At 46.3% G+C, this 18275-nt stretch overlaps 1 protein-coding gene and 1 long non-coding RNA gene across 2 annotated transcripts in view; one reads left to right on the forward strand and one right to left on the reverse strand.

Annotated features, from left to right (window-relative positions):
• The window catches only part of MPL (MPL proto-oncogene, thrombopoietin receptor), a 285621-nt gene that overhangs the window by 230539 nt on the left and 36807 nt on the right, over window positions 1–18275 (reverse strand). The gene's annotated exons all lie outside the window — the stretch shown is intronic.
• On the forward strand, window positions 13778–14844 carry LOC144807936 (uncharacterized). The gene is made up of 5 exons (XR_013606529.1): window positions 13778–13857; window positions 13952–14034; window positions 14130–14161; window positions 14252–14290; window positions 14382–14844. It is a non-coding gene; the product is annotated as an uncharacterized LOC144807936 (long non-coding RNA).

Raw genomic sequence — 18275 nt, forward strand, 5'->3', positions numbered from 1 at the left:
CCCTTAAGTTCGTCCAGGACCGCGAGGACCACTGTCTCCGTGGAATGGCCTGGGCGAAATCCCACCTGATGGGAGGCCAGGAGATGGTTCTCCTCGATATAGGTGGACAAACAAGATTTTTTTTAGGTGCTTTTGTGTGTAAAGCGCACCTTTGGCTGAATTTTGATGTGATACTTCATTGACAAATGTTTGTCCTGGGTGAAGCCTAAGGATTTAACCTAGTTGGATAGTGTACGAACAATTTATGGCTGACCGGCGGTATCGTAATCAGCCAGCATGTTCTCCACCAAGCTGTAAAGTGCAGCCTGGGTGGAGATCATGCACAGGCTCACAGTCCCCACCTGAGCACCGAACCAGGGTACTAAGACCAATCACAACGCTGCTGTCATGGTGAAAGCAGCATGGTGATTGGCTTAGGGGAGCCTAAGGTGTTGCTTGCTTCTGGGAGCTAAAAAGAGTAGAGGATGACGAAAAGCGTGTGGCGTGAAAAGGTAAGTGATCTTTATTTTTATTTTTGGTCCCCCCCGCCTCACCACCCCGTTCTGCAGCACCTGCCACTGATCTTTTTGGAGTAAAGGGAGTGTGAAAGGAAAGGCTGTAGGACGTAATTTTGTTTGTAACACACAACCAAATGTACCTACCTGTAAATGAAAACTACACATTCGGCAGTTAGGAAACCATAAATGAAGCAAGTTTTTCTAATTCTGAAGTGTGATGGGAACAAATAATTCAAAAGAGTTAAAACAAATGTAGACATTTTACTTGGTGATGAACAAATGATACATATTCACTGAAACCTGGTTTCCATACATTTTCATTTGCGTGCAAAGTAGTTTTATCAGAAAAACTATGGGGTCGATTACGATGGTGGTGAATCCGCATCCTCCGGGCCGGTGGAAGCCACCTCCGGCCCGGAGGATGCGGATACACCTCCGCGGCATAGAAAAGACCCACCGCCAGATTATGATGGCGGTGGCATCAGCGGCGGACAGCAGGTCCATCCGCTGCTGATCCGCGGGGTGTGGACCGCAATATGGTGGCGGTGTCTGCAAGACACCGCCAGCCACATTTGGATGGGTGCGGAAACAGTGGAAAAGCATGTGGACCTTTGCTTCTGGGGGCCCCTTGCAGGTCCCCAGGGTGTTGGGGTGTGGGGGGTGCAATGTTAAATATACAGGATGTGACCGCCAGGGTGGCGGTCACATCCTAATTGCAATGGACGGAACGCCGCTGCCCCTGCGGACGGTCCCTCCACCTCAGGGGTGGCAGACGGACGCAGGTCCGTCCGCCATCGTAATCGACCCCTATATGTCTGTGCAAGTTCAGTGGTATTCCAAATGGAAAATGTCTGTAACTGACAGCGCACTCCCACATGATGCTTTAATTACAATTAAAAGATCGCCCTCCTCATGCTGTTTAAAGCTAGGTGGGTCAAAAAAGTTTGGTGTTCTAAAAATTGGGTTGTGGTTCTAAAAAGCATAGGAAGTACTGAACTACACCATCTTGAAAGCCTTCGGTACCAGCACCTATGCCTAGCTGGCTGAGCAGCTCACCACCTTCCGTGGCTATTGGCAATCCCTGCCAGGACAACCTCAAAATGGAGATTAAGGGGCTGATTACCATCTCGGTCAGAGGCTTTCCTACCGAGATCGTCGGTTTCACTTCCGGCTGCCTAATTACAAGTTGGGTGGTCGGAAGTGAAACTGGCCAGTCATTCCGGATGGCTTCCGAAGTCAGAACCAGCAAGTAATCCATGTAGATGGCGTTTTATGCCATCTGGATTACGATGCCAGGTTTCCGACAGGCTTTTCATGCCAGGCTTTCCGACATTGAAAGCCTGTCAAAAAGCAAGTTTGTGGGTCCCTATCAGGGCACCTTCTCTTTGCGACCTCTGGTTGGGGCTGAAGGGGCACCACCATTGGTGCCCCCCTGTTGATTCCTGCACCGTGGGACAAGCAATGGAGGTGCCTGCCATGTGGTCTAGGGATGAACACAACCTCCCCTTTACCTATGGGCACTTGTTCTATGGACGGTTTATGGCCGTTGCAAAAACTCCCACAGGGAAATGTGAGTATGTGACGGCACCGTGTGCGGTTGCATCGTAATTAGGCAGAACTACATGGTCGGGACTGCCAACCAGAGGTCTGTCGGGGCCGCCAACAAGAGGTCGTTCGGGCTACCAACCAGAGGTCGGTCGGGCCGCCAACAAGAGGTCCCGTTTTCACGACGCTCCGCCCGACATTGTAATAAGCCCCTAAGAAGGGCATAAATGAAAATAAGCTTTGCTATCCAAAAGATCTGGAATGGCATCCTTTCTCCATCAGGACCACCCCAACACTACTCCAGTTTAGGAAGCAGCTGGAGGCACAGCTCTTTAAAGCACACTGCATCAGACCAGTGAGCTGGCTGGGCAGGCAATCAGCTCTGAGCAATGAGGTGGGTCAAGAGTCAAAGAACCACATCCCACTGGGACCAGGGATTGCCCCAGACTCTACGGCCAGGTCCAGCTGCGGTCCACGCAGACATCTCTTGTGTGATATTCAAGAGGAGGTGAAACCCCTACAGCTGCAACAACAGCTCCGCCCAGGGTGGCAGCTACAGGGGTAGGCACCACAGCCCTTCAGACGTCTGTCAAACAAGGCATGGAGCATGTCTTCATGTTCCATGCTTTCAAGTTTTAATATTGTGTCGGATGCACTGTAAACACACCTTGTTCCCTGGAGTGCCACCTGTCGATTTCCACGTGAAATGTCATTTCCTCCAGTGAAACCCTCTCACACACCTAGTTCTGGTACCCAGTACATAAATAAATATACCAATACCTAAATTAATTAAATACATGAACCTTTATGCATGGATAAATCAGCAAATTAATACGTGAATTTAAAAAACACATTAAGTAAATACAGAATACATTTCCATCTTCTAAAATTTCCTGAGCCTGGTTTTCAGGATCAGTTCAGCTCTGCTTCTCACTGTCCATTGCTGGAGCTGCACAGCGCCCCCTGGAGGAGACTCCTTTCTTCCCCGACTCTCCCTTGCTATGGTTGAAGCCTGCGCCGTTTCCATCTCTCTGCACGGCCCTCTCCCTGCCCTAGTAAACGTTTCACTATGGGCTATTGGGGGCGACGCGCGAAGAGCGTTCGCTCCCGGGCTAATTCGGGCATTGGTATGCCCCACTGCTGCTCGCGGGTGGGGGTGCGTTGGGATTGGGCAAGAGGGCGTCAGGCGCGAGCGCTGGACTTTACGTTCCATGTTGCGCACTTCAAGTCGTGACTAAGGAGTGAGGAGGCACTTTGAGGGGACTAAGGCGTGAGGAGGTAATTTCAGTCAGCGGCTCCTTTTTTCTTAAGTATTCTTTTCAATTTATTAGCGGTTTATAAGCAATTATGCAGCAGACAGCCTCCTCTGTCAGGGAGGCGCTCCAGATGCTTGCAGAAGCTGGGCACGAGGATTTACTCGTGCCTGGTGTTCTGTCCCAGTCACGGGTTGGGCTGGAGAGGGGGGGGGCCCAGCTACACATGGTGTTTCTGCGGCTGTAGTTGCTTGCTTATCTAGCGAGGACTCGCCGGTACCTTCAGTTAAAGGCGCCACCCTGTTAAAGCACTTTACAAAGGCAGAACACTCCCCTGAACCCTCAGGGCTAGCTTCTGTCACTCCACATGTCATTCCTGTCAACAAACCTCTACGAGGCATGAGGAAGAAAGTCTGCACTTGCCCCCTGCCTACCTTTCATGTCCAGAGACGAGCTAATTTTAAGAAGCGTCCCATTTCTAAGAAAGTTTCTGTACAGGACGCTACTAATGTGGCTTGTGCGCCCTCTAGTGACAAGAGTGGGAATAAGCCACCATTAATTCCTGCAATGAATACAGTGAGTGACATCAACATTTTTGGTTTGCAAAAGGCAGGGAAGAATGTAATTTCTCCTATTTTGTCACTGGACAGACGCTTATCTCCTGTAGTATCTCAGGCCGATGGCGCTGTTTTTCACAGCGCGGCAGTTACGTCATCACCTCCTACTGCTGTGAACACATAGGCCATGACTAGCGGTGCTGTTTCCAATGAGTGCATTCTAGGCCCCCAAAGATCTTTGTGTTCTCCTCCTTTGTTCACTGTTCCTTCTACCATGAGCAAGGATCAGGCTTCTGCTATTAAGACATTGGAGGGGCCGGGCCAGTGGGTATTGATGCCGCACGAAATCACCGACGGGCGCAGGCTAAAGCGCTTACAGCGAGATAGCACATTTTCAGCTGCAAAATATGGCGTTTTGCAGCCCAGCGGGGGAAAAATACTGCCAGGCACAAAAACGGGCAGTGAGAGCGTGCCACACAGGCTTCCCACGACCTGCAACGACAGAAGCAAGAAGACAGGGAAGTTTTTGGCAAATGTTCCCACCCCAATTGATGGCGAGAGACTTACACGTTTCAAAACAGTTGTAAATTGGAAAGAACTTGACGGTGGTGTTGGAGATGGGGAGCACCCTAGTGGTAGTGCTGTGAGTGGTGTTTGTGATACAGAAGGGGTGGTAGGTCATTTTTCCCAGGAGGGGGGCGAAGATTCACTGGAGGAGGGGGAGCTGTCAGAATCTGAGGGTGTTGAGGGTGCTTTATCTCACGCTGGGCCATTGGGGGGGGCGAGCTAAAGAGTTGTCCAGCTTCTATTTCTTGCAGACCAGAGGTGGCGAAGCTGGCAATCCCGGAAGTGGTATGAAGATCTCGAGCAAAGGGATGAAGCATGGCGCAGCTGATTGTGCGACACAGAATTTGCCAGGTGAGATTCTTGCACGGTGTGCTAAACGTGCGAAGGTGGATAAAGGTGTGGGTACTGATGGGTTGCTTGTGATTTCAGAGGCTTCCCGAGATTGCACCCTTGATAATAAAGAGGGAGGGTCAGTGCCCACTGTGAGTCAGGCACCAGTAGTAGCTGAGATTTCGAACAAAACAAGAAACAGTTTGTGTTTTTAAACGTCTGCCTTATATGGGTGTTGCTATGCCTTTGGGAGCACATCTAAGTAAAGCCACAAAAGATAAGATATGGAAAGGGGATTTTGTTGATGTTTTTAAACTCCTCCACAAGGACATACAAGCAAAGGAAGGCTCCAAGGAAGAGGCTTGGTAACTTTTCAAACGGCCACGGGTTCCCACAAACATAGATTCTTGGACGTCTGCATTCCTTATTTTTGCCAGTGTATATTGCGAAAAATATGCAGACAGATCAGTATCGCTCTTTAAGTACCTAGATATCATTAGGAAGGCTGCCTCTGAGTTTGGGGGGTATGCATGGCTTCATTACGATGAGGAGTTTAGGGCACGTTTATCATTATTGCCTGACAAGCCATGGGGAGAGGTAGACAATGAGCTTTGGGTTCAGTGGATGTATCCCCAGAGACCACCCCCATCTATGCACACGGCCAGTGGTTTAGCGGTATCTTATCGGCCCTTTCAGACTAGACCCACCCCGGGGGAGGGTGGTGGCCTGGAAAAGAACCAACACCATTGTCTCTGGGGCATGCTGGAATTTCAATAAAGGATATTGTTTACGCAACCCCTGCAAATACAAACATGAGTGCTCCAAGTGCGGGAGTGAACACGCCGTCACACAGTGTTTCGGGGAACAGTCTTTGCAGGCAGGGGCAGAGGTTTTACATCACAGTTTGGCAACAAAGGCTTTTACTCCCATCAAGGTGGACATTTTATGTAATTGGTTGCTGTGTTATCCTGACACACAGGGGGCTGCGCTTTTACGCTGGGGTTTTCGGGAAGGTTTCAGGTTGGGGTATCAAAATCCTAGAAGCCCCAGATTTGCACAAAATTCGAAATCTGCCCAACAATTCCCACTTGTAGTGCGGTCGAAATTGTTGTTTGAAGTTCAAGAGGGCCGGATGGCAGGCCCATTTGATCATTGTCCTTTGCCAAATTTGATTGTCTCCACTGGGGGTTGTGCCCAAGAAGGCTACGGGTGAGTTCAGGATGATTCAACATTTATCATGGCCGGAAGGATCCTCAGTTAATGATTTCATTTCCAAGGAGGACTCCATGGTACATTTTGAATCAGTGGATTTGGCGTTCGCTATCATCAGGGACACAGGAGAGAGGGCACAGTTGGCAAAATGTGATATTAAATTTGCTTTTCGTTTGTTGCCAGTGCACCCATCGGATTTTTCCTTGTCAGGTATATATTTTGAAGGGCAATATTTTGTCGACAAGACTAACCCTATGGGATGCGCCATTTCTTTTTTTTTTTTTATTTATTTATTTATTTTTTTTTTTATTTATTTTTTTTTTTTTTTATTTTTTTTATTTTTTTTTTTTTTATCCTCATTTGTGTGCATAGCTCCAATCTATCAATACCGAGAAGAAAACCACCACAGAGCGAATAGCCAGAAGGTCTTGTACTATGCCAACACAGCCCTGAAGCTGGTGAGGGATTTATCTATCGAGAGGTACGGTCAGTTCCCCTTTGGCACTAAATACAGCGACCACTCTTGAACTCGCTTAAGATGATACCTCAGTTGATAGAGCCCGAATCATCGAGACCCCCTTGGAATTTAGACTAATAGTCTCAATAGTCAAAGTAGGCGATGCTCACATTAATCATAGGACCTGGGGAAAAAAAAAAAAAAAAAAAAAAACCCCAGGTGAAGATCACGACTAACCAAGCATTGCCCAAAATGCTCTAGTATTCGAGTTTCCTACCCTGGCTAAGTCCAGCTTAGAAATTTGGAGAAGTGATGTTCGCCATTCATGCGCAGTAGGTGGTATAGCGTCTTTCCAGTGTCTACATATCTCCCTCCGTGCTGCAAGGATAGAATAAAATATTAATCTTGTTGCAGCATCGCGAGTATTGTTCCTCAGACCAAAAATCACGAGCTTAAGGTCTATTGTGATGTTTTCGCCCACAGCATGCAACAACTTGTTTTTAATGACTTCCCAATATTCAGATAAGCTAGGACATTCCAAAAACATATGTGTATCAGTTGCTGCAACAAGCCCACATCTAGGACAGGAAACTGGGCCAGTCAATGAGAATTTTGTTAACCTATGCGGGGAATAGTATGCCCTATGCAAGGTGAAGAGATGATTCCGACGAAGCCACGATGGTTTAACTAGATCCCAGAGCAATGAACAAGAAGCACTCCAGAGCTCTTCCACTTCCTGCCCCGGCATTAGTTCTGCCCATAAGTTTGTTGGTAATTGAAAACTAATGTCGATTTCATCTAATATTTTGTTATACCACCGGGAGATTTCTTTTTTCGCCACTGGGTTATCTAATAAGGAAGTTATCAAGTCACTGACACCACCTATAGGCTGCTTACAACGTCTCATTGACTGTCCATAATATGTCTGGGCCCAGCTAGAAATCTGAATATATTTAAATCTTGACAACTCAGGGCCGACTTTGTTAATAAGATAGTCCCATGGGAGTAGAGCCCCATCCATGAACAAGTCGTCCCAACAGTTAATACCAGCTTCTAGTAGAGGTTTATTTAGGGCGTCTGTTGTCCATAAGGGGGGAACGGGTAAATTCCATATCGATGCCCTAGCTGAATAGTAGCCAATCTTAATCGCTTGTCTTATTTTATACCAAGTAGATACAAAACCATTTAGAATTTTCAGTTTAATTTTTTTAAAGAATTTGGGGTCACTGAACTTAAACAAAAAACCCGAGTGATTAACACCCTCACTAAGCAATAGAGTAGAAAAAAGAGGGCCCATCCCAGTGGATAGCGGAGTTTTGAGCAACATACGCATGTGCGATAATTGAAAAGCCCATGCATATATTTGAATGTCTGGTCCAGCCAGCCCTCCCTTCTCCCTCCGTCGTCTTATTTTTTTCCACGAGATTCTGGCACTTTTGTTGTTCCAAATAAAACTAGTGATAGCGCTCTGTAGCTTGGAAATTAATTTTGTATCAAAATAAAGTGGAATTGAATTAAATAAAAAGGAAACTTTCGGTAGAATACTCATCTTCACGAGACTGAGCTTTCCCAGAACAGAAAGCGGGAGATGAGACCAATCTCTCATGAGTTTCCTGCACTCTGTGGCGACTTTATTGAAATTGAGAGAGGCGATTACATTGATATCCTCAACTATATTCACCCCTAAATAACGAATTTGGTTTTTAAATGTCCCGTTATTGTTAGTCCTGTTACAGTTCCAGGACATTGCTTCTGTCTTGAGAGCATTAATCTCATACCCCGAAACTTTCCCAAATATGTGAGCCTGTTCAATTATTTCTGGGTACGCCTCTTCGTAATCTGTGGAAAAAATCATAATATCGTCCGCATAAAGTGCCACCTTCTTATCCCAGCCACCATAAACAAAAGGTTTAATGAGTATGTTATCTCTAAGAATCTGAGCAAATGGCTCTATATATATATCAAAAAGAAGGGGGGACAGGGGACAACCCTGTCTGGTTCCTCTCATAATCTTAAAAGGTTCTGTCAGACCTCCGTTAATTAGTAGGGAAGCAGAGGGGTTACGATATAGAAGCTGAATTGTCCTCCGAAATCTATCTCCAATACCAAAGCTCTTCAAGGCCTCCGATAGGTACAACCAATTCACCCTATCGAAGGGATGCGCCATTTCTTGTAAACTGTTCGAGGCTTTCAGTTCTTTTTTGCAGTGGTATTTTACGTACCACACAGGCCATGCGAACATTACACACTACCTGGATGATTTTCTTTTTGTAGGTGCAGCAAATTCCTCTCAATGCACAGATGCTTTGAGGAATTTCCAATTCATAGCGGAAACCTTGGAAGTCCCCTGAGCAGAGGACAAAACCGAGGGCCCTTGCTGTTGTCTGACATATCTCGGCATTGAAATAGAAACTTTAAAGATGCAGGCCAGGCTTCCGGACAAGAAAATTGTGGAAATCACAGGGCTTCTGGACAAAGCGCGTGGGGCAAGCAAACTGACCTTATCAGAAGCACAATGCTTTGTGGGGCAGTTAAATTTCGCGTGCAAGGTTGTCCGTGCCGGCAGGTCTTTTTGCAGGAGACTGGGATTTGCTATGTCAGTTTGCGACACCCTCACCACAGAATCAGGGTTTCGGCACACATGAGAGCTGATTTTGAGGAGTGGTTGATTTTTCTATCAGATTTTAATGGTATCACGCTTTGGTCTCTGGATGATGAATTTTTCTGGCAACTACAGCTTTTTTCTGATGCTTCTGGTGCTCATGGTTTTGGCCTCTTTTGGGATGGTAAATGGTGTGCGGAGAAATGGCCGGAGGGCTGGTTTGACACTAAGAAGAGCATTGCCTTTCTGGAATTTTTTTCACTTATAGTGGCTCTCCGAATATGGGGTCACAAATTGGCAAATAAGACAGTGCTTTTCAATGTGGATAACAAGTCTGTGGTAGATTTGGTCAACGGCCAGAAAGCAAAAGATAGACAGTTGCTGAAGCGCTGCAATTATTTATGCTTGGATGTTTACAGCTAAATATTGTGTTCAAGGTCAAGCACATTGCTGGCATAGACAATAATATTGCGGATGCCCTGTCTCGTTTTCAGTGGGAGAGATTCCGTGGTTTGGCGCTGGGAGCGGATTCGCAGAAGACTCCCATTCCCAGCGAGCTATGGACTCTGGGGATGTGAATGCTTGTCAGCTCATCGAGAAATCTCTCGCAAAAAGCACCAAATTGGCTTACCGAAGAGCTTGGCTGGAATTTTGATTCAGGTGCCCTGGTCCGATCTCACACTGGTGGGGGTTTACGACAGCGTAGGGAGGATGTAGCGAGATTTATTATGTTTAACATTGAGAAACATGTTTCTTCCCCAACCATAGCCGGCAAGTTAGCAGGTATTTCCTTTTATGGCAATTTTTTCTGGGGTTACGAACCAACAGTGGGAGAAATGGGTAAGAGAATGCTTCAGGGTTGGTCCAAACAGCGGAGTCGGGGTTCACGCCAGAGAGACCCCATATCATTAAACTTATTGGCGAGGATCATCGCTGTCCTCCCAAAAGTTTGTTTTTCTGCATTTGAAGTCTGTTTATCAAAACTGTGCATGGTATGGCTCTTTTTTGGGGCTTTCAGGGTGTCGGAATTGTTGGGTTACAGGCCATGGGGGGATTTCTTTGCCCATGCAAGCGTGGTCCGAATTCTCCAGCATTGGAGGTGCCCTTTTCACTTTTGTGTTCCGCCACCAGGATGGCTCTCTATTTAAAGCATCTCAATTGTTAGCCATACTTCGGAAGTCATTATTACTCATTGGTGAGGAACCCAAGAGATTTGGTACTCATTCTTTTCACATTGGGGCAGCCTCAGAGGCGGCCAGGTGGGGTTTCTCCGTTGACAGCATTAAATTATTAGGGCGATGGTCTTCCGATTGCTTTTTACGTCATATTAGACAGCTCAATCAGATTATTTAGATCTTGGCTATTAATTGTTTTTTTCTTTTCAGGTCGCAAGCAAGTATGGCTCATTGGCCACTCGTTCATCAAGTGGGCTGCCACGCAGGCGGATAAACGTCATTTTGGCCGCAATTTGGGCTTCTCGTCTGATGCAGTGGCCTTGTCTTGGTGGGGCAAAAGTGGGATGAGGTGGGGACAGTTGCTCCCACTGATAAGTGAGTTTTATTTTCAAACCATGCCGTACTTTCTGTTACTTCATCTGGGAGAAAATGATTTGGTCCAATTATCTGGTTTAGGTTTTCTGATTGACATGAAAGCTGACATGGAAATTCTATTGAAAACATGGCCCCGTTGTCAGCTCATTTTGACTGCTCTACTGCCCAGGAGAGTGTGGAGAGGGGCAACTAGTTACACGGCCGTGGAACGTGCACGGAGAAAAGTGAACAGGGATTTGCAACGTTTTTGTTTCATAAATCGTATTTTTTGGTTAGAGCATAATGACATTAACAGAGCAGATTTTCACTTTTTCCGGCATGATGGGGTGCACCTTTCTTTCATGGGTAATGAGGTTTATCTGCTACACATTCGTGAGTTGCTTGCTGGAATTTTACACATCAATCCTTGGTGTTGAAGTGGTGCTGTTTTAGAGACAGTACCTTAATTACACATGTTGGTTCAGTAGGATGTTTTTAGTTTTAATTTTATCTGCGTCTCTTTCCCTATTGCTGTTTCCGCCTTTCTCTGCCCTTGTTTTTTCTACCCCACCCCAACCATCCTATTCATCGCCCATTTCGTTCTTCTTCCCAGTTTTAACGATGTTTTACAGTGTTTTACAAATTTAGCTGTATATTTTTCTCTTTCAGCGTTTGTTGAGGTGATAGTTTTTTCTATGTATGCTTTTATGTTAGATCTGTTCACTGTTTGGCGACAGTTATTTGGATCCATCTAATATTTTTTCCATACCTATGCATGTTTTTGTCTACATTCGTGTTAGATCGGGAAATTGTTGATGCTATGATATGTTATGTTATTATATAATGTAATGCCTATCTGTCCAATAAAGCGGCCTTTTACCCCGAATTGGATTGGGGCGTGGTTATTGCCCGATTCCCCCTGGTGAACAGTAGCTCGTGAAGAGCGGGTGCACAGAACGAATATCTTTATGTAGTTTTGTTCACCTTTTAATGGGAAGAATTTACCGCGACTTCCTTAGTGCTTCGGCGTGTGCAGTCCTTGTGAACAAGTGCTGGTGCTACATACAGAAACACTAACAGATGTGAGGCAAGATCACTTTTAATACAAAGTCACGAAGGACTAACACACTCAGCAACGCTATCTCTTGCTGTGAACCCACTAAAGTAGGCTGGGAGAGCAGGCCTCGCCTGGCTCAAGGGCTAAGAGAACAGGACTCGCCTGCTCCGAGGCGCTACCTGGGGGAGCCGGCCTGGTCTGCTCTGAGGCGCTACCTGGGGGAGCCGGCCTGGTCTGCTCTGAGGCGCTGCCTAGGAGAGCAGGCCTGGTCTGCTCCAAGGCGCTACCTAGGAGAGCAGGTCTGGTCTGGCTCACGGCGCTGCCAAGGAGAGCAGGCGTGGTCTGGCTCACAGGGCTGCCAATTTATTTATTTATTATTTAAGCTTATTAAGCGCGACAGCTACACAAAAAGTGTTTCCCGGCGCTAGACAGGCAGATTGCTTGGGAGTCCCCATTTCAGCAGTTACTGTAGATTATTGAAGGAGAGTAGGCCTCATCTGCTCCAAGGCGCTACCTGGGGAAGCAGGCTTCGTCTGCTCCAAGGCACTACCTAGAAGAGCAGGCCTGGTCTGCTCCAATGCGCTACCTGGGGGAGCAGGCCTCGTCTCCTTCAAGGCGCTACCTAGGAGAGCAGGCCTGGTCTGGCTCACGGTGCTGTCAAGGAGAGCAAGCCTCATCTGCTCCAAGGCGCTACCTGGGGGAGCAGGCCCCGTCTGCTCCAAGGCGCTACCTAGAAGAGCAGGCCTGGTCGCTCACGGCACTGCCAAGGAGAGCAGGCCTCGTCCACCCTATACAAAAAAGAGACCGACTAGAATAAGTCACTCCATTATAAAAGCAATCATCCAAAGAGTTTGAAGGATAATCTGCCCTATGGGCAATACCTACGAATTCGGCGGAACTGCCACTCCAAAGAGGAATTCATGGATAACGCAGCAAAGTTGACAGACAACCTGATAAATAGGGGATATCCAAAGAAACTCCTGAAGAGATCAGTCAAACGCGCGTGGTGGACACCACGTGAGAGCCTACTAGAGAGGAAAACTAAAAAAGAAATGGACAGAATAGTCTTCGTCTCTACCTTCTGCCCCAACTCCAATACACTAAAAAAAGTGGTTGCAAAGAATTGGCATCTAATCAAAAATCTACACACTTCTTTTAATGCCAAACCCCTATTCGCTTTCAAGAAAAATCGATCAATAAGTAACCATCTAGTCAGAGCGGCCCTCCCCCAAAAAGAGGTTGTCTCGATCAGAAGCTACCTAGGGCTTCCTCCAGTAGTCGGACACAAAAATGCGGGACATGCGTCTGCTGCTCGTCCACAGAAGAAGGCTCAGTGTTTCAACATGGAAAAACCTTCTGGAAACATACTGCTTTTACAAATTGCAAATCACGTAACGTGGTATATGGGATTAAATGTCCGTGCAATTTATTATACATCGGCAAAACCAATCAGGAAGTAAGATTGCGCATAACGCAGCACAAATCCCGAATAAGAATGAAAGTCCTGACAGCTCCGTTGGTCAATCACTGGATCACGATGGACCACAAAGAAGTCGATTTAAAATGGACAGTGATCCTTAAAGTCGACAAAGATCAAAGAGGGGGCGATTTGGACAAAAAATTAATGCAAAGAGAAGCGATGCTAATACTGAAATTCGACACGGTAACCAAAGGCCTGAATGAATTATCTGAATTACTTAAACTGTACTGAGCAAAAAGGGCAATTTCCAGTCCCACTCGGCCCATTCCGGACAAACTACACACTAACTGCAATCACCCTTCGACAGTTATGCGACAAGGAAGACCACTCACTGGCACACCACTTGGAATGCTCCCCAAACACCTAGCCCAAACCGCAGACATCACCACACTCCGCTAAATAAACAATTTAATAGAGCACGATAAGAGAAAAGACTCCATGAGACACAAAATCACGGAGCATCTTGAATTTCTAATTTATCAATTTCACATTTTTACACCTGCACAAGAGACTTTTTTATTAAATATGCCCTGGAGGGAAAACGGGACATACCGGTATGTACGGAATAAGAACTATGAGGACAGTACGCCATCTCTAAAGTTCCCCGAGAAAGCAAGGGTTTTCGCAATTCCCGACAGCGAAAACTACATTTCCCAGAAGCCTAATGACCAGGAAATAGACGTGAAATAATCAAGCCGCTCTCCACCGGAACACACAGACGGTGTCCCGCGGACTACAATAAAGAGATATGGCCGGCGTTGCAAACTGAAGGTATGTGGGACTCACACCAAGTTATATAGACAAGCTAGACTCGCCGTTTGAACTACACACGAGAATAACGAGTCTCCCCCCTCATTTTGTCTAGCTTCAAACTCGTGATTCAATTCCGAACCGAGGCGCGTGTGGCAAGTGTCCCCCTCGAAGAAAGCATCCAAACACATCCAACAAGTAAGCCAGGCGCCGTACATGCATAATCACTGATTTCATACTCAGGCACGTTATATATGCTAATACCCTCCCAAAACATGCTTGTGTCTCCACAGAAACCCTCGGCCGAAAAACTCCCGTCCTCCATGTAAGTAAAATTCAGGTAGTAGATAGGCAGTTTATGCCTAGGTTGGCTGACGGTAGGCTTACTCAGTATTCCAATTAATGTGTTTTTCAGCTGGTCATCGTCCGGGTGGATCGTGAGCTCTCATACAAGGTAGGATGCAAGGGCATGCATGGGCAGTTAGAACCTAAAACCATCTCCCCCCATTGGATTCTGATTGAGTTTTTGTATTCTTCTCTTTCAGTTTTAAGGTCCTGATGAGAACCCTACCCAATTATTAAGGGTTCGAAACGCGTAGACCATTCTACCACACCATAAGATTGCAAAGAATAAATTATTTCTTGTGTGATTATTTAAAAGAAACTGATTTCCTAAGAGCTGGTTTCTATGGTGTTTTCCTAATTTGTGTTCTTTCCAATTCCCTTTCAAATTTGTTTATGACATTTCATCTATGTAGTGAGTCTGGAGTGCATGATGTGTATGAGAGAGTGAGTGATGCTTGCATATGTTGATCAACTTAGTATGATAGTAGGTATTTTCTCTAATTGTTGTGATATTAATGTTTGTTTTAAGAAAAATGTAATTTTTATGAATATTGTTTCCTGTATTGTTTGTGTTTGCAAAAAATTTGTGGTGAAGTTTTGAACCAACCTATTTTTTCAAAAAATTCTTGAAATAAAAGAGATTAAATCTGTGATTTGTCTCACTGTCCCGCACTCAGTTTGATTCTTTGCGCGTAGGTCAGTTTAGCTGAATAGAAGTTACAGTATTGGCTTTCTGGTTGTTTAGTTACTCGTCTGCTTCAAGGCGCTACTTGGGGGAGCAGGCTCTGTCTGCTCCAAGGTGCTACCTGGGAGAGCAGGCCTCGTCTGCTCCAAGACGCTACCTGGGGGAGCAGTCCTCGTCTGCTTCAAGGCGCCACCATGGGGAGCAGGCCTCGTCTGGCTCGAGGCGCTGCCTAGGACAGCAGGCCTCGTCTGCTCCAAGGCGCTACCTGGGAGAGCAGGCCTGGTCTAGCTCATGCGCTGCCTAGGAGAGCAGGCCTGGTCTGGCTCAAGGCGCTGCCTAGGAGAGCAGGCCTGGTCTGCTCCAAGGCGCCACCTTGGGGAGCAGGCCTCGTCTGGCTCAAGGTGCTGCCTAGGACAGCAGGCCTCATCTGCTTCAAGGCGCTACCTAAAAGAGCAGGCCTGGTCTGCTCCAATGCGCTACCTGGGGGAGAAGGCCTCGTCTCCTCCAAGGCGCTACCTAGGAGAGCAGGCCTGGTCTGGCTGAAGACGCTATCTAAGGGGCAGGCCTGGTCTAGCTCAAGGCGCTACCTAAGGGGCAGGCCTCGCCTGGCTCAAGGCGCTACCTCGGAGAGCAGGCCTCATCTAGCTCAGTGTGTGAGGGATCCTGCACTAGTGAAAGGGGGGCACCAGTGAAAGGCACTACCGGGACCGAGCCTGGCACTGGCTGATGCCACCAAACGAGTGTCTGCGCCACGTCCTGCTGGGGTTTGCAGTTTCTTATCTCTGACGCTGAGCAGGCAAAACCCCACAGAGATGTTCGCTATTGTGATTGATACAATCTCAGCTGCAAAGTTTACCGGAGAGGGGCTGTGTGAGGTCACAGGGGCGATGACAGGGCACTATGGGTCATTAACGGGGGAGGGTCAGGGCTTTAAGTGGGCCGGGTCTGGCTGGTGTTCAGCGGTGGCAGTTCTAAAAAGCAGCTGCTGAGACGGGTCCCTCTCGGGCAGTGCTTTAAATGGGTCAGTACTCACAGGTACTGAGCACCGACACTTCTGAATTTTATAACTCCGAGTACCGGCACTTCTCTACTGCCGAGGAGCTAATCGGTACTCATAAACGGCAGGTGCATTGGCTGCTAGTGCTGGTGACCTGTCTCTGACAGCCAAGGCACTTCTGTAGCAGTGACTGGTGAGCTGAGCCCCCGCTGACCTTTTCAGCCTGGGCTCATTTGCATAACGGCCCGTGTTCGCCATCCTGCTGTGTTGCAAACACAGGAACCCAGGCAGCCCGGTGATGTCGTCATTAAGAAAGCCAAGGAAGGTAACGTGGATAAAATGACTTTAATCTTACCTGATTCTTGTGCCTGAGTGTCTGCTTAGGTTTGTCTGTGTGCCTGTGGGCGTTTTTATATGAGGAAAAAGGTGAGAACAGGGTGGGGGGTGGAATCGAGACACTCTTGGGAGGTATATTAAGGGAAATATGTAGAATGCTTTTTGTGTGCATGTCTGCTTGTTTCTTTCTCTGTGTGTGCACGCTTGAATATATACTATTGTGCCAAGCAACAGCATATGACAGTAGGGAAACAGCAAATATCATAAAACAAGGAAATGTCAAAACATCACCGCGTTTGGCTTTCCTTTTGTGTAACGAGTTAACCCGTTTTGTTTACAGAAACGCATTTCTCATGAGTTTTGGAATGTGTTGCCACTAGTACTGCACTCAATAAGTATCAGGATGTCTTGCTCTTAGCCCCTCCCCTAGCCCCGCCCACTCGCCACATTTAAATGAGTACCTGTACTATTTGTTTCCCCTTCAAAGCACTGCTATCGGGCTTCTAATTTTGCCCTTACTTTCAGGGGGGGGGGAATCTTACCTCTGCAGCAGGGCCCCCCTTCACTGCCTGTGACGTTAACTTCAAAGAGACTCTTTCTAGTTCTTTCACTGTCTCATCATTTAAGAACTGAAGCATGTTCAATGCTATAATAACAGCGTACCCGTAGTTGTTGTGTATTTATATTATGCAACAAACAACCATTGGTAAAGCCAATTGACCCGACTTCTTGTAGGTGTAATATTACTGGTAGTATTAAATATCTGGATGCAGTGACGCAAGCAGCAAAATACCAGTCGGGCGGCACACCAGGCTAACCACAGCTTTTTAGCTTATGTGTTTAAGCCACGTGTTACATTTCATGTTTGTATATTTTATCCTGTACCTTTAAGTATCCTTTGTTATTCTTTAAGTGTTCTTAGAACACTACTGTCCTCCAAGTCTCAGAGCAGTTGCACTGTTCCTGTGGACCTGGAAGCTGTTTGCTGTGTTGCTGTGCTGTGAATAAACCTCAACAACCATACCCAGATTTTGTGGATTATTTAACAAAATTGGCGACGAGGGTGACTTCATTCTACTTGAGGACTACAGCACAGAGGTGGAGTTTTGATTTTGAAACAATTTAATTATTTTGATAAATTTGGGGAAAAGAAATATCGATTTAGTTTGGAAAACCACGTTTTTATACATCCTGCGGACCTTCTATGAAGAAAGAAGAAAACCCCGTTTCAAAACTCCTACCAACAACTGGATAAAAGATTTTTGACGCTTTTGGTGAGTTTGCTGTGAGTGTTTACCTTCAAATCCTGTGGAGCGGATCGTGAGCGGAGCAGCTGGGCGCGAGACCAGTGCGCGACCACACAGCGGTTCACATCTGCCATCAACAAAAGGAATTCTACTTGCGCATCACACTCTGTCATATTCCACTCGTCACTGGCTTCTACAAAGAGGAGCGCTTGAACTAAAACGTCATCGCGCAACCATACGTGCGTCAAGACGTCACAACGCAACGTCAAACAGCGTGGCGGCCATTTTGGGAGAATAATGCATCTCCATGACTACGGATTTGCCGTGTTGTCGAGTGGGAAGAATCTGACAGAATTACAGCTTTACAGAACGTGTTTTACTCCGCGTTGGGTGCAAATCGTAATTTATTTTCAGAGCGTTATTATAAACAAGAAATGTTGGCTTTTATATTCTGAATTAAAAAAAAAATAATAATAATTGGTTTTTGTATACAAGTTTGGAAAATTCACAATTTACTGTTAGTAATTATATCCAGTCAGCAACAATTAATCACATTACATTTTCTCTCAGTTTAGTAGTAATTTTGACCATAAGGAACTACTGTGTAGTGTTCATATTACTATAATATATATAAGTCAAAATACTATTATACTATATATAAGTCAGTATATATTTTCAAATTACTATACACAGTGTTCTAATGTTCTAAACATGCAGTTTGATCCTCCCGAAAAGTTTTTACAAAATAAGGGTGATCCACCCATTCCTTGGACTCGCTGGAAAGAGGAGTTCTTTAACTACATGAAAGCTATAGATGGTGAACGAATGG

Source organism: Lissotriton helveticus, chromosome 1_2 (assembly GCF_964261635.1).
Source record: "Lissotriton helveticus chromosome 1_2, aLisHel1.1, whole genome shotgun sequence".
NCBI lineage: Eukaryota > Metazoa > Chordata > Amphibia > Caudata > Salamandridae > Lissotriton > Lissotriton helveticus.